The 11,661-nt window shown below is 40.4% G+C and overlaps 1 protein-coding gene across 1 annotated transcript in view; it reads left to right on the top strand.

Moving 5' to 3' along the window:
* The first annotated feature begins 335 nt into the window (after positions 1–335).
* The window catches only part of VSNL1 (visinin like 1), a 97,464-nt gene continuing 86,138 nt past the window's right edge, over positions 336–11,661 (top strand). The window contains exon 1 of the mRNA XM_026519213.4: positions 336–589. The gene's annotated coding sequence lies outside the window, so the exon portion shown is untranslated. The remainder of the gene's footprint in view (positions 590–11,661) is intronic.

Below are 11,661 nucleotides of genomic sequence, written 5' to 3'. Positions count from 1 at the left end.
TGGCCTTCGCCTTCATCATCAGACTCCAAAACGGCGGGGTGTGGTGAGCCCACTTGCTCTCCCTACCGCCTGTCCAGGTGCAGGCTGCTCCGGTAGCCAGGCTCCCCTTTTCCTATGTACTTTCCTTTTGAGTTTCCGCTAAAATCTGGAGACATGGAATCCACCCACGGGAACTCCGAGCCCCTCCAACTGAGCATGCGCCAATGCCAGGCTGCTTTTGGTCACCGGCTTGTGAGCTCGCAGAGCTGGGGCTGCGGAGCTGGAGGAAGAGGGAGGAGGGAAAGGGGAGGGGGTGCCTCGAGAGGCGGCGGCTCGCGCGCCTGCGCATCCAGCTCCAGGGACCCTAGGTTTTCTATGGGATTCCCAATCTGCAGCATAGACTTACCCGAGCTTGTTGCGGCGGCGGCTGGGCTTGCGAGGCGCGATCCAAGAGGGATTTAAGCAGCCTAGAGCTGCAGAGAAAAAAAAAAAAGAGCGCGAGAGAACCACACACAGAGACGGCTTAACCGTTTATCTGAATTATACATATATATAAAGAACTGTTGAGTTTTATCATTTTCATTAAGTGACCGTGCGCAGCGCTATAACTGTAAGTGGAAAATGCATTCTTCGTTGCTTTTCTGCATGTGTAGTACAGTCAATTGTCTGAGAGATGCTTTGGCTATTGTCACATACTTTACATAGATGCGTCTGAATGCATGGTGGCAATTGCTTTGGTTAATGCTGGCCGTCTGAATGTGTTGTTAGTCAATGGGGGGATCTTTTGGGATAATGGGGGTGGGGGAAGGGGGAGTGTTTATCTGCGGCGTGTTTAGGGGATTGTTTTAGGCTAGATTTAAGATAGGTGAAACAGAGGTGGTTTTTTTAGTGTAAGCCCATAAATAAGCAGATTTCCTTACACGCATTTAAGTAGCTATTCACCGATTGTGAAGTTTTCTGGTTGCTGATAAAACTATTGAGCGGTTGCAGTCAAGTACCAACCTGTCATCCGTGGGGTTGGTGCACCATTTTTCTCACCGTGGAAGAGCAGTGAAGGTGTTTGCTAAGTGAAACTGAGTAGACGAGATGAGGTGTGGAAAACAGTGTTGGTTTCCGAGCGGGTGTTCGTGTTTAGAACCACGGAGCGAGGCGCAAAAGAAACACATTTCTTGTATTTAGAAATGAGCAGATAATTTTTTGGTTTTGATTTTTCGTCATGATGGTGAATGGGCAAAAAAGGAAAGATGTTCAACCACATAGTCAGCCGTCTGTTTTGAACAGAGTCTGAATCTCAGAGCCTCTGAATGGGAACTGTGAGACCCAAACTAGTTACCTGCCTTTGCATCCCGTGTTCACATTCTGGAATACAGGGTTGAGAAATGTAAGCCCAGGTATGTTACATTTGGTACTGTTTCTTTAAAGGAGAAAAGGTCGTTTTGTGTTTGAGTTAAAATGAGTTGTAACTTGCCTAGAAACTGAAGCAGGGTCTTTGCAAGGTCAAACCCCCTGTGGAAACCAGGCGGCACTGGTGAATGGGGGTGGGGATCGGAGGAAATGGTGAGGCTCCGTGCAAGTGCTTAGCGCTGCACGGTTCAGTGCCCTGTGAGATGGGAGAGTGGGAATCCATTTTTCTGGAGTTGTGCTCTTGCCCATATTTTGGAGACTAAAATGAAATGGAAATGCTAGTGGGTGTAGAAAACACAAATGGATACTATCTGTGTGTCACATCCCACTTGAAAACAAGAGGAGCAAAGGAGTTGTATTTCTACATATTAATTTTAAAAACATTAAAGGAATTTCAGGTTGAGACAAATTAAAAACGAAACTCTTGGTGAAAACATGTTTTATCCCCACTATCATCTAAACCGATTATGTGTGTGTTGGGGGTGGGGGTCCTGCATCATTGAATACTTCACCCATAAGTGCACTCTCATTAAGCTTGGGTGTTTAATAACTCCAGAAAATGCTGCCCTGAAGCAGTTGGCAGAATGGCATGAGGCAGGCAGACAAGAGAAGAGCATGGCCAGTGTGAGCTGGATTTCCATGGAAAAAGCAGATTCAATTTCTGTAATGACATAAATTTTCCTTCAAATAAGGCAGATCGTTATACAGCCCCTTGGCCCTTTAGCCAGTCCAACTCTTTCGAACCCCTCAAAGGAATTTATAATTTACAATGGATAAAATCTGAAATAAAAAAAATTCGAGAATATTCTCTCCTGGAAAACCCAAAGTGTAAATCACTGTTCCTCCCTTCCTTAGTTAGGGCAGAAGGATCAATCTCTTGTCATGATTGAGCCATGCTGCCCGTCATCACTGAGAGTTGGGATCTGCTTCACGAATGGTGCGGGTATTGTTACACTGCACTGATAAATGGGTAGTGCAGGAAGAATGGGGAACCTGGTACTAAATCTCAGAGATGCTGGTGTCAGATACCCTGGCTCGTAGGTTGACAGAGTCACATCAGTCAGAGACCTTCAAAAGCATCTAGTCCAAACCCCTTGTTTTACAGATGAGGAAACTGAGGCCCAGAACCACGAAGCTAGGGAAAAGTCAGTTAACTTCTAGTCTATGAAATAAACCATTACAGAGTAATGTGAAGTGGAAATGTTCCCTTCTCCCTACAATTTCATCATCCTCAGTGACATTGCTAAGGTCTTCAAATAAACAATTGGCTGGTCCCCAGCATATCTTTCAAGAGAGTCCCAAGGATTCCTTTTCACACCCTATCATTTCTCCCTTTTTATAAGGTCACTTTCTATCTCTTTTCTGTTGCCCCTCACCTCCAATATACTTACCTTATTCAATGTTTAACCTGGCCTTCCTGGCCTCCTCTGCATCTCAGTTAATTTCTTTGGAATCCTTGGATTTTTTTTTTTTTGAGAGCACTGGCATATCACTCAAAGGTCCTGTTTGGGCCCTGGCCAGGCCCCTCTCCAACTCCTCTGCGCTCTCATCCTTCAGGGACTCCAGCCTTCTGAGACACTGCAGGCATCATCCTCACTCTTCTTCCGGTCTTGCATCTTCCAGAACTGCTGCAGCTGCAGGGCCTGGGACCTAGCAGAGTGAGGCAGCTGCAGTGTAAATACACAATGGGTTCTGCCAGCTCTACTTTGGCTCCTAGAAGGCAGAACCCAAATCCAAGATGCCTAACTGTCCCCAGCCTTCATGGAAATCCTCCAGATGCAGCCACCTGCAGAGAAGGGGAGGGGTGGGGGGCAGGAAGACTAAAGGAAGAATGCCGGAGTGGCTCAGCCTGAAGTGGGCGCTAGAGAGGACAGCAGTGCTGCTGGCAAAGCCTTTTAGGGCTTGGAAAGCACTTGGGCAGCTGTCTTGCTGCACTGGGACTGCAAAGCAGCAATCACACCTGCCTACCTGGCCCTTCTTTTCTTTCCTTCTTTTTATTTTCTCTTTTCCTCTCACTCAGTTTTTCTATTTCTCCCCCATTTTCTCTCCCGAATGCCTGTACAGTAAAGCTCTAGGCCTTTTAAAGATAATCCAGGTCCTCCTGTTCCTTTTTGAAATATGTAATCTCCCACGCCCTCAGAAAGATAGCCACAACCACTACAGATGTCCCCTTTGGGGAAATGCCAGGAATTTTTACCTGCAAAAAGCTGAGGCATTAGGGAAGGCTTGAGGAAGACAGTCTGAGTTTCTTTCTCATTTAAAAGATAAGTTAAATACTCTTGGGAGTTTTTGTGGAAGCATAGGGGTGAGTTTCTCAACATGTTCAAAAATTAACAATTTTTAAACATTTCTATTTATTTATTTTAAGTAATCTCTATCTCCAACATGGGATTGAACTCACAACCCTGAGATCAAGAGTTGCATGTTCTACCACTGAGCCAGCCAGGAGCCTTACCAATTAACAATTTAATTTAACCCTTCATGGTAAACCTTTGCTAAATTGGGTTGAGCTCGGTCTTGGATAGAGTCTGTCCCTAACAAATGTCACCAGGTCTTACTATCTCATTCTGAAAATAGTCATGCCCAGATGGGTCTGAACACCAGGTAAAATATGCAAAGACTTGCAGCTCTAAGTGCCCTGCTTTCATTTGCTATGCTGTGAATCTCATCTGTAGTAGGATAACATGATTAGAAATGTTGTCCTGTGCAAGCTATAGATTTTCTGTTGGGATTGCATATAGGTATGGATTCCAAACATTGCTGAGGAGCTCCTTGGGGAATTTCATAAAATGACAGTATAATGTCAATATCAAACAAGGGTCCTAATTCATGAAAGCAATACCTTTTAATATCATTCTGAAGGTCTTTTTCTTTGTATTGGGTGATATCTATGTTCCTTAGATTAGTAAATATTTAGGGACATTGGAAGGTTCTTCTTAAAGAATGGGTCACATTCAGTTTAGTCTAAAGTTGAAATTGACAATGTCCATCTCAGTTACCTTTAGTAGATATAAATGTATCAATTTTCCAAAAGTTTCAAGTGGTACACAAGTTAATAAATGATATTTCTACTGTCCCAGTGGTTAATTCACATAATTAATAGAGCAAATGAACTGGATGGGATCCATATAAATTATTTAATCCATCCCTCTAATACATAAAAAGTGCAGTATATCAAGGAGCATTTTCATCTCAAAGACGTATCTACAATATGAAAGCACAGTCCACAAGGGCAGAGATTACAATGACCTTTTTCATTTTTCCATAATATTTGCACAATGTCTTTTATACTAGATACTCTGTAACATATGTCAATTTAATCTTTGTTCCAAGAATCAGTTGTATGCACCTTGTTAATTATACCAAGAAATTAAATTATTTTGACTAAAAATACGTACAATTAACATTGCTTTCAATATTTTTATGTTACTAAAAGGAAGAGTTGGACTAAAGATTATTATATAATTTATTCTCACTAAAGATATAAAAGCACTATAATAATACCTTTAAGAGTAGCTTAAGAGTTTATTGTAATCCATGAATATTTTTCTGTTTCTCTCTTTTTTTTAAAGATATATTTATTTATTTGAGAGAGAGAGAGCGAGAGCACACACTCAAGTGGGGGGAGGGGCAGAGGGAGAGAGAGAATCCCAACCAGACTCCCCACTGAGCATGGAGCTGGACTTTGTGGGCCTCGATCTTGGGGCTCGATCTCAGGACCCATGAGACCATGACCTAGGCTGAAACCACAAGTCAGACGCCCAACTGACTGAGCCACCCAGGCGCCCCTCCTTTTATCTCTTAATAAGTCAAAATATAAATTATTTTTATCTATTTACAAGAACTGATGTTAATAAGTCAAAAAGGGAATCTAAACCCAGACTATGATAGCTATGTGTACCACTTAGATCATGGTTCTTTTGAGCTATGGAATTATTTTAACATGTTCACCCTGTGAAGGGACCACAATAGTGCATTCCTCATTTACAGTTTGTTTCTAAAGATAATTTATGCCCTCTTAAGTGAGTCAAAATAGTTTAAGTTGTTCCCAACCTGGTTCATTGAGAACTTCACAAACGGGGATCCTGGGGGTGCTTCAGAAACTACTTAATGAATGAAACAGAAATGGAATAACAGATTATTCAAGAATCCTCACAGAGGTTTGACACTTTAATAATAAGGTGCCTGTGAATACATTAAAGAGATGTTCTATACCCTTACCAGCTAACTTAAAGCATGCAAGTTGGGTAATTCGTTATGATTCTTACGCTTTCTCTGGATTTCTCCACTGCCTTTCTTCACTGCTTCTAACACAGATGACCTGCTCTGTAACCACCAACTGTTTATTTTTTTTAAGACAATGCACTGCATTTATAACCATTTGTTGGGTTATTTTCAGGTGAACAATCTATTTCCTTTTGTTCTAAATTACACTTAAGACTTGGAGCACTCTTCATTCACCAAGTGGCCTTCAAACTCAATATATCTGATACAATAATTGCCGAACTTTTCATAGAAAGTAGGGCTCTCTTCAATAAAAGGATTTCATTTTTATGAAGTATTACTCATAAAAGGCAAAGTGTTAACTTATCAGTTAAATTTATTTGCAGTTATTACAGATTTATAGAATGAATTCTATTTTTCCTTATTCTTGCTCATATAGGGACTTTTCTGAAAATGGAAATCTTTAAGTTTAAATAATATTTTTTCTCTCCTTTGTTTGGATTTTGCTTATTATCTCTTAGGCTCTGAAAGACAATGAACTTTTGAGGAGCTGAATGTAAATAGATTTTTGCAAATCATTAACATGTTAAATGTGCTTTGGAGCCAGGGTATATTTTTTTCTAACACAAATAACTAGACCCTAATATTTCTGTTGTTTCGTATTTTATTGCAATTGGAGATTTCTTTAAATAGTAGACTGTGGTGCTATGGGAGTCTCTGGTATTTTATATTTCGTGTTGGTTTTATTACTTTGCGATTAGTGTGTTTATTTCTGATTTCTTGAAATTCAATCTTAAATTATGAGGTAAGTGTCTCATGGAGGCTTATTAAGCATTATCGATAAAGTTAACATGCTTATTAATATGTTTTATTTTAATGTACCAAATGGTGCCGTGCAAGTCTGACTTTCAGTTAACAGCTTTTATTTGTTGGAATCCTTTGACAGTTGGTGTTATGAGTTAATGGAAGACCATCAATTTTGTTTATTTCAGAAGTTCAAGTGTTTTTGAAATTTATACTGAAGGCATTTGATGTTTGTTTTCTTGCTAATATGGGAAATTTTATGAAAAAAAGAAAAGAAATTGTGAGATAAGTTTAAATTCTATGTAAAATTTTAGCTTTCCTTTTAAATGTTTATAAAGGTGTATTTTTCCTCAGAGAGATGAAGACAATCCATTTACATTTAATCTTTACTCATTTTGAGTTTGTGAATGAAGAATTCCTCAGCCCTCCCCAAGTTTTTAACTGGCTCAAAAGAAAGTAGGATAGGAAATGTAAATAAGAGTTTTCAAGCTAGATATCCTTAGAAAGAAAAAAACAAAGAACAACAAAAAAAAACACATTTGCACAGGTTATTAGTTCAATGACCTTGAATAAGTGGTTCAAACTCTCAACCTCAGTTTCCATTAAAATAGTAATTCACAGGATTCTTGAACAGAAAATAAAAGACTACATATGTAAAGATATAATGCTTCATTTGTGAAAATGCAGTTAATGATAGTTATTATTGTCATTATCATTCTTTTCATCAGATCAAGAGTTCTGAAACCACTTTAGTCTCTGAGTTGTAGCAGAGCCTACACTCGTTGTGGAACTTCTGAGGGAGGAATCGAGCTATTAAAAGCAGTGAACATTGAACAGTGCTTAGCCTACGTTGTAAAACAAATGTCTATGGAGTAAGTGTGCCAAGCACTGTGTAGTCACTGTGGAATCAACATTAAATAAGATATAGTGTCAGCCTTCAAGGAATTTATGCCTAGGAAGCCAGATAAATGCAATTCACTAAGTCAGGTGAAATAGAAAGGTGGCCTGGATGCATAGAAAAGAGAATTTCTGGAAGAAAAGCCTACACTGAGACCTCAAACTTAACATTTTACTCATTCTTTCTTTCAGTGCACCTCCTTTCCATTAGACCTTTTTTTTTTTTTTTTTTTAACCGTCATCCTTCTGCCATGTAATACCAGCATATAACTGGGCCCAACAGAATATGGAACTAAGAGCACATTTTTAAGTTTGTTTCCTAATTGAACCCATTTTAAGGCCACTTATTATTTTTCAAGCTCCACTAGTCTTCCCTTATCTGTGGTTTCACTCTGCACAGTTTCAGTTACCCTCAGTGAACCCAGGTCCAGAAGCTGATGATCCCCTGATGCGTAGTCAGAAGCGTCTATAGTAGGGGCGCCTGGGTGGCTCAGTCTGTTAAGCATCTGCCTTCAGCTAGGTCATGGTGCCAGGGTCCTGGGATTGAGCCCTACTTCGGGCTCCTTGCTTAGGGGAGAGCCTGCTTTTCCCTCTCCCTCTGTTGCTTCCCCTGCTTGTGCTTTCTCTCTCTGTGTCAAATAAATAAAATCTTAAAAAAAAAAAGGTCAACATTAGCTTAATGCTAAGTCACATGTCTACGTCACTCACCCCACTTCATCTCATCAACAGGCATTTTATCAGCTCCCATCGTCACAAGAAGGGTCAGTACAGTACAATAAGATATTTTGAGAGAGGGGGCGACCACATTCACATAACTTTTGTGACATTATGTTGTTATAACTATTTTACTTTATCATTAGTTACTGTTGTTAACCTCTTACTACACCTAATTGATAAATTAAACTTTATCATAGGTATGTATGTATAGGAAAAATCATAGTATATATAAGGTTCGGTCCTATCTGCAGTTTCAGGCATTCATTGGTGGTCTTGAAATGTATTTTTTGGGGATGTGGGAGCGCTACCATAACTGAATAAACGTGGCCCTTTTCTCCCATCCAGCCTCCAGCGAGTCACTGGACTTGAACAAAAATATTTCAAGAGCCCTGCCTTTTGATTTAAATTTCATACTATCATACTTCTATCCTTCAATACCTTCCAAAAAAAGAATTTCTAATACTCTCCCCTCACCTCCCTTATAATTCCAACTAATTTCATGACTTATCTTTCAATGCTTATCTGTGGGAGGACTTTTACGTGATCCATTCTTTCACTCTTTCCTCCCAGGGCTTTTATGATAAGGAAAGTATATCTTCCAACCCGTCTAACTTCCGAGCTGAAAACTTGGTTCCAGCCCCTCTGCACGCACGCACATGTGTATACACACACTCGCACACAGACACACACACACACAGACACACACACACAGAGACAAATCCAAATGGTCTTATTGTCTTTAGTTCTTCTTTTTTTTTTTTTTTAAGATTTTATTTATTTATTCGACAGAGACAGAGACAGCCAGTGAGAGAGGGAACACAAGCAGGGGGAGCGGGAGAGGAAGAAGCAGGCTCATAGCGGAGGAGCCTGATGTGGGGCTCGATCCCAGAACGCCGGGATCACGCCCTGAGCCGAAGGCAGACGCTTAACCTCTGTGCCACTCAGGCGCCCCTGTCTTTAGTTCTTCTAAGACCCATTTTTCTTCTCCTTAGCTTTTTCTCTCTTTTCCCCATATTTCCTGCTTCATTTGCTAGGGAATTTCAAGCATATTTCTAATCTGTCATTAAAAAGGAGCATCCTTTTCTCCCTTTAAATCTGTAAAAGTTGCACAGACATTCTGAGGCTCTTTTGTATAGTAGGAGTCTTGGATGATTCATAGAACTGGGTAGGACTCTCAGTCCTAATTAATTTGGGGGGCTCATTTTCTCACTTGGGAAATGGGAATAATATATTTGCTTTATGGGATGTTGAGGACCATATATATTTGTGTATATACAGATATGCATATGTACACACACACACACACACACACCTAAAAGACCTTAGCACAGAGTAAATAATTCTTCTCCCATTCTTGACCTCTACCTTTCCTCCTGCCATTCTCCTCTGTCTGCGTTTCATCCTTTCTTCTAGTCTCCTGTTCTGTGTTCTGCCCTTTCTAACCGTATTTGTTCTAATTTGCTGGTTAAATAATAGCTAATACCCATATATCCCAGAGACCATGGTGACTACGGTCCTAGAAAAAGTATCCTGAGTCAGGGTCCTAGCTTAGACCTGTGTTCTGCATCTGTTTGGGGAAGCTCTTCCATTTATTTCAGACATACCTCCTGCTAAATTCCCAAAGCCTCCCATGACTAACGTTCAATTGATGAACAATCCTTCCCATGCCAATGATTTATGACATGCTTCATAAATAATGTCAGAGGACATCTGCCAGTGTTTAATTGTCTTCTGCCCTTAATCCTCTCTTTCCTTCACCTTTTCCTCTGAGGTGCCTCCAGCGCCTGTGACACATTCCCATGACACCCTTACTTCACTTCTTTGGTCAGGTCTAATATTATCACTTAGTCCATCTATTGCCCATCAAATAACACCTAATAAATGACAGAAAGGGAAGCCTTAGTGGTGCGCACCATAAATGTTGCAGAATATGTTTGAATCAGGATTAGTCTATCAGAGCCTTCATTTGTTGAGTGTTTGTAGAAGTGTACGCTAACGCACATTGGCTAAGAGCGGAGAATGGCTCTCAAAGTGGGGGTGAGGGAGTAATGGACATACATACAGATACATACATACATACACACATGATATGTATACAATAAGTTCAATGTACTGTCATAGATCATTTCACATGTTTTTTTAAAGATTTTATTTATTTATTCGACAGAGATAGAGACAGCCAGCGAGAGAGGGAGCACAAGCAGGGGGAGTGGGAGAGGAAGAAGCAGGCTCATAGCGGAGGAGCCTGATGTGGGGCTCGATCCCAGAACGCCGGGATCACGCCCTGAGCTGAAGGCAGACGGCAGACGCTTAACCTCTGTGCCACCCAGGCACCCCCATTTCACATTTTTAAGCAAAATATTTAAGAACAAATAGCTTTATAACAAAGCAGTACTTAGGAAACGGTATTAAAACAAAGGCCTATTGAAAGTTTGCTCATTCTCGGTGAGGTGGCGGAGTTGAAAGGGAAGGTGGTTTAAATTTCGTAGTAAGGACATTTTAAACTTTGTTTCTTTAAAGAAATATTTCCAAGACGCTGATAGTTATTGCCCCTCAAAGGGTTTTGTGGAAACTTTTTTTGAGGGAGATAGTGCTTCCTACATCCCACTTTTAGGTATTCCTAGTGCACATGCCTATGGATAGAAGTCTGAGGGTTCCTCTTGTGGAGACCCCAGTAGGCCTTGTTTCCCGTGTTTGCTCAGGGAAGTTACATTAAATTATGCTTGTTACCATCTCAATGTCTTCCGAAGACCCCAGTTGGAGAAGCTGCTTTAGAAGGACACGAGTGGAACTACATAATGGAAAGCCCGTAAAACTAGGAGGCGTGAAATGTGTTTCAGGCATGACAGGTGTGCTGTAGTCATCACTCATGTGAAGTCCTGGAAAAATTACTTAAACTTTTCTGAGATTTCATTTCTTCATGTGAAAAGAAATATGGATCTTGGTTTCTTGGGTGTAAAATACAAATTCTGAAGTCTACACCTTATGATGTTCCGGTACTTTACAACTCCTCGCAGTTAATCCAGCAAGGAAGGGAAAAGAGGAGGAGATGCTTTTTGAGGTGTGCAGTGTTTGGAAATATGCATGGTACACCCCAGCTCTCTGTGCAAGGGGCTCTGCCAGGTTCATAGCAATCCAATGAGATAGCTCTACTTTAGACCAAGAAATTGATACAGGGATTGGGGAATTTGCCTGAAGTCATGAGGTTTATAAGTGATAGCTTTAAGATCCAAAACAGATCTGTGCTCTTTCTACCTACTTCACCCTGTTGCTTTGATATTCATTATATTGATTTTATATGAGGCACTATCTCTCTATTTCATCAATTCATTCATTCCTTCGGCAAATACCTGTGGCATATCTGTCAGTTGCCTGTGCTAGATATACTGGGTGAATTAAAATAGCCATAATCCCTGCCCTCATAGAGCTCAGAGTCTAGCTAGAGAAATATATATTAAACAAAATTACAAATAAGTAGCACAAAATTACAAATAAGATTGAGTACAATGGGAAAAAATATATAAGAAATGTGCTATAAGAAAATGTGACAGGAAGACCTATTTTGAACTGCTTAAAGTAATAGATTCCAGGGAAATCCAGGGAGATATCTAGATTTCCAACTCAGCCTCCTGGGAT

Source organism: Ursus arctos, unplaced genomic scaffold (genome assembly GCF_023065955.2).
Source record: "Ursus arctos isolate Adak ecotype North America unplaced genomic scaffold, UrsArc2.0 scaffold_8, whole genome shotgun sequence".
Classification (NCBI taxonomy): domain Eukaryota; kingdom Metazoa; phylum Chordata; class Mammalia; order Carnivora; family Ursidae; genus Ursus; species Ursus arctos.
This window is presented reverse-complemented; position numbering and strand designations above follow the sequence as displayed.